Consider the following 4,500-nt stretch of genomic DNA (forward strand, 5'->3'; position numbering starts at 1 on the left):
ATTTCATAGCACTTCTTCCCCCTCCCCCAGTCTTAAATTCTTTCTGCCTCCTCTTCCTTGGTTTCTGAACCTTGTAAGAAGTTGATATAGATGTCTCATTTAGGGCTGAGCACTCCACGGGCACCTATTCCCAGCACTTTGACCATTTTGAGCCTCTGCAGAAGAAGCCTCTCTCAGTTGAAAGCAGCGCTAAAGCTTGAACGTAGGGTAGGCTGATTTAGAAATGCACTGTTGCTTTCATGGTTTAACTGAGTTTCTACAGTCATAGAGGCAGCCATTTGATGTTTGTCTCTTGTGTCTCCAATACTGTAGATGTAACTCGTGTAAATGAACGATGGCCATCCATAAAATTGTCAGGTATGTGTGTAAGATCTATGTTACCCATGGTACTCAGTTTCTCCTATATCCTCTCTTATGTCCCCTGTGAATTTTTATCTTAGTAAGAACAGTGTGTGGCTACATTTGGTTGATTATCAATTTTCTATAATTAACAATCTATCAAATGTTAAAAGACACTTGATTAACAGGAAGAAAAAGAAAGAAGGAGGAGGAGAAGAATGCAACATTAAATTATGGGTATAAGTATAAATATTTTTAAGCGTTCTTTTTTTTAGATTTATTTGTTATATATACAATGTTCTGTCTGCGTGCACACCTGCACGCCAGAAGAGGGCACAAGATCTCATTACAGATGATTGTGAGCCACCGCCACCATGTGGTTGCTGGGAATCGAACTCAGGACCTCTGGAAGAGCAGCCAGTGCTCTTAACCTCTGAGCCATCTCTCCAGCCCCAAGCATAAGTATTTAGAAGACAGTTTGATAACACATCCATTTAGTAGAACAACAAAAGTAGCTCCTCACCACACACTTCCCCTTCCCTATGACTTCCTGAGTCTTGGGTTTTTGAGCAGGATTGCATACCAGGCATAAATTTACTTCTATGGAGCAGGCCTCAAATTCAATCAGAAAGGGGTTGGTTCGCCCCACATGACATTTATGCTACTATTGTACCAGTGAGCACAACTTGCCTGACCAGCTGGTACTGTAACATCATGCTTTCACCACTGGGTAAACTGTTGATGGCTTTCCCCCACCTCCACCCCCTGCCACCTCCAGTTGCCTGCATAGCACCTTCTAGTTATGAAAGCTCGTCATCAGGAAGGCAGTTTTCAGGTGAGTTCCAACTTGATTTTTCTGTGTCTTGCCACCAAAGCGTACCGAGTCTTTGGCAACAGGGTCTTGCTAGCTAGTGCCGATGGACAGCTAAGAGCAATGACAACAGCCTGTGTTGCTTTGGGTGCCTGTGGGGCCTCTCTAACCAATAACACATAGGGAGTTACCCCAGGCTTTGCACTGGGAGTTTTATTAAAAGCGCATGCTTCTATGGGGAAGCATTGTTTCTCCATGCAGGACGGCCTCTCTATTCAAACAAACAAACAAACAAACAAACAAACAAAAAAGGCTTATAGAAGCAAGGTGGTGGCACGGAGGCACAGAGGTCCCAACAAAGAAGCCAGAAAGATGGCTGCTTAGCCGACTGCTGCCGCAGAAGAGGTAGAGGAAGGAGACAATCTACACCTTAGGTCCTCTTTACAACGGCAAGTGGGAAAGTCAGGAACGGATCCTCATCTTCTCTACCAGAGGGATAAATAACAGATCAAGATGCACAGCACAAGACTGCAAATGCTGACGCCTCCTTCTAGAGCAGATACTAAGATGAATCCTAAAGAAGTGATTGTGTCTAACAAGGTTTGTGAATTTTTTTTGAAAAAACTCCAATATATGCATCTATTTTAAGGCTAAGAAAAACAAGATGTCTGTATGTGGCTTCCAAATTCACCTCATGGGTCATCTGCCGAATTCTTATTTTAAAATATTCATACTCTGGCTGGACTAAGGATGACAGGAAGCTGTCTGATAACTCCTTGCCCCTGTTTAACTTTTAACCCTGCTTTTGATGAATTGTGACACTGCACTTTGTTAAAAGAACTCTTAATTCAGATCCTTATTAACCACAGCATTGTCCCAAGAGTCAGGCATCCATGGACCACAGGTTTACTCTTGCCATTTTGGATTATAGGATATGGTTTTAGAATCTCCAGATTATGGATGGTATGGCTATAGTGGAAATGAGTCCTCATTTTGTTTTAAATGTCACAAAGATTTTTTTTCAGGGAAGGTTTGAAGGACCAACTTCATCAGAAAATCTCCTTACCAGCCTCCTTATATGTATCAACATGTCATAAGGCCCATCACAGCTGCAAAGTGCTAAGAGACACTGCAGGGCTAAGGTGCTCTGAAAGTAGGCTGGATGAGATGGTGCACGCCTTTAATCCCAGCACTCAGAAGACAGACGCAGGCACATTTCTTTCTTCTTTAGCTTCTGAACAAATCCCCCATGGTCTCTCTATGTAGCCCTGGCTGTCCTGAAACGTTATGTTTAGACCAGGCTGGCCTCAAATTCATAAAGAACCAAAGAGTGTTCTTCCTAGTAAGCCCCTGAAGACGCCTCTGTTAGACTAGCACACACAAAAAACAGTAGAAATACTATTAATTACTAAGCTGGGTGTGGTGGTGCACACCCTTGATCCTAGCACTCAGGGCGGCAGAGGCAGGCTGTGAGTTCAGGGCCAGCCTGGTCTACAAAGCAATTTCAGAACAGCCAAGGCTATACCAAGAAACCCTGTCTTAAACGAGAAAGAAAGAGAAAGAGAGAGAGAGAGAGAGAGAAGAGAAAGAGAGAGAGAGAAAGAAAGAAAGAAAGAAAGAAAGAAAGAAAGAAAGAAAGAAAGAAAGAAAGAAAGAAAGAAAGAGAGAGAGAAATACAGGGAGTAACACTAGAGCCAAGAGCAGATCTGAAAGCAAGAGAGACAATGAAGAAAAGGAATGCAAACTCAATCAGTGAGCAGTTAATTTCTTCCAGTTACTGCATATCTATTTTGTAGCCCACATGTAAGTGCTTTTGGTACCCAGGACTACCTTATATATAATTAGGGTGCCACTTAAAATTAAAAGATTAAAATCATGGATCTTTTTCTAAATAAAATAGCACCAGAACTCAATTAAATGAATAGATAGATAGATAACAAAACAAAATCACACCTTACATAGCAATGAATTTTCCATCAGGTTTTTGTTTAGTTTTGTTTTGTTTTTAAATGCATTCTTTGTTTTGGTTAACCTACCCTCCCTTCACAAAATCTATTGCTTTCAATGGCATATTTAAATTCTCTCTCTCTCCTGACTCTCCAAGACAGGGTCTTATATAAACCAGGCTGGCCCTGAACTCCCTATGTGGCCACGGTGAGCACCTGCTTCTTTTCACTCCTTACCTCCGGGGTCCCGGAGGCACTGAGGTGTGTCTCCACACACAGCCCATGAGTTGCTCCTGCTTTGTCATGTTACATCCCTAACCTCCGAAATCTTCTTAAAATACGTTCCAAAATGCAAAATTTTTTGAATAAAGGTGCTAAAAATGTAAACTTCTGCTAGATGTTTTCAGAATTTAGGTAGAAAGTTTTCTTATCCACAATGTATCATGGGTTCTACCATGTTTATTTCTCTGCTAACACTGAGTATTATTTTCTGCATGTTTGCTAATTTGATGTAGAAAATTGTTTTCTATACTGAAATTGTTCATCTGTTTGTTAGTTATTTGCATTTTCTTCCATGAATTCTTTACTCAGTCCTTTCGTCAATTCTGTTAGCTTATACATTTCTTAATAATTATAATCACGTCATGTTAGTCATTTGTCTATAACATTCTGAAACACATTTTTCTAGTTAACTGTTTCCTTTTTTGTGATTTGTAATACTCTGGAAATTTACATTTTATATACCGTCTACTAAAAACTGTATCTAAGGGGATCCGAGCACACTGTCTCAGACGGTTCCACGCATGGAAATAATTAACAACTACATGTATTTTTAAAGAACCAACTATAACTGTCCCACTGTGTCCCATATTCTTAACAATTCTGTTCAACCTTATCATTTGTTTGAATAACCTATTCCTTGTCTGTGTACTTTTGATGCTGTAATTTGATTCTGAACTATCTTTTCTGTAACATGGGTCTGTCAGGAAGCGCTTGTTCTAGTAACAGACTTAAATGTATTTATTTATTTAACATGGTAGTCATTGGCCAAACGTGATAGCCAAATGTGGTTAATGAGACTGAGAAACTGGGTTTTTAATTTCATCAACTTAGATTTAAATTAAAAAATTGATACGAAACTAGTAATCAGAAAATTATAGTTTTGAAGTTGCATGTGTTTATAAATATAATTTTCTTGTGTAAAATTTATGATTTTAAATATAGATCAAGTCTTTACAAGTAGAAGTTGGTGCTTAGGAGCCTGGGAGATGTCTCAGGAAGTGACTGTGCTGTGCCTAAAGTGAGTATGTGGCCAGCATGAGCGACAGACACAGAGATGGTCCTGTGGATGCCCTTGCCTGTAATCCCAACAGCGGGGGGGGGGGGGGGGGGGGGGGGGGGGGG

General features: G+C 40.4%; 1 pseudogene; it reads left to right on the top strand.

Annotated features, from left to right (window-relative positions):
- Positions 1–334: 334 nt before the first annotated feature.
- The window catches only part of LOC129675914 (ribosome biogenesis protein BRX1 homolog), an 8,119-nt pseudogene continuing 3,953 nt past the window's right edge, over positions 335–4,500 (top strand).

Source organism: Psammomys obesus, unplaced genomic scaffold (genome assembly GCF_907164565.1).
Source record: "Psammomys obesus unplaced genomic scaffold, mPsaObe1.curated_primary_1811, whole genome shotgun sequence".
NCBI lineage: Eukaryota > Metazoa > Chordata > Mammalia > Rodentia > Muridae > Psammomys > Psammomys obesus.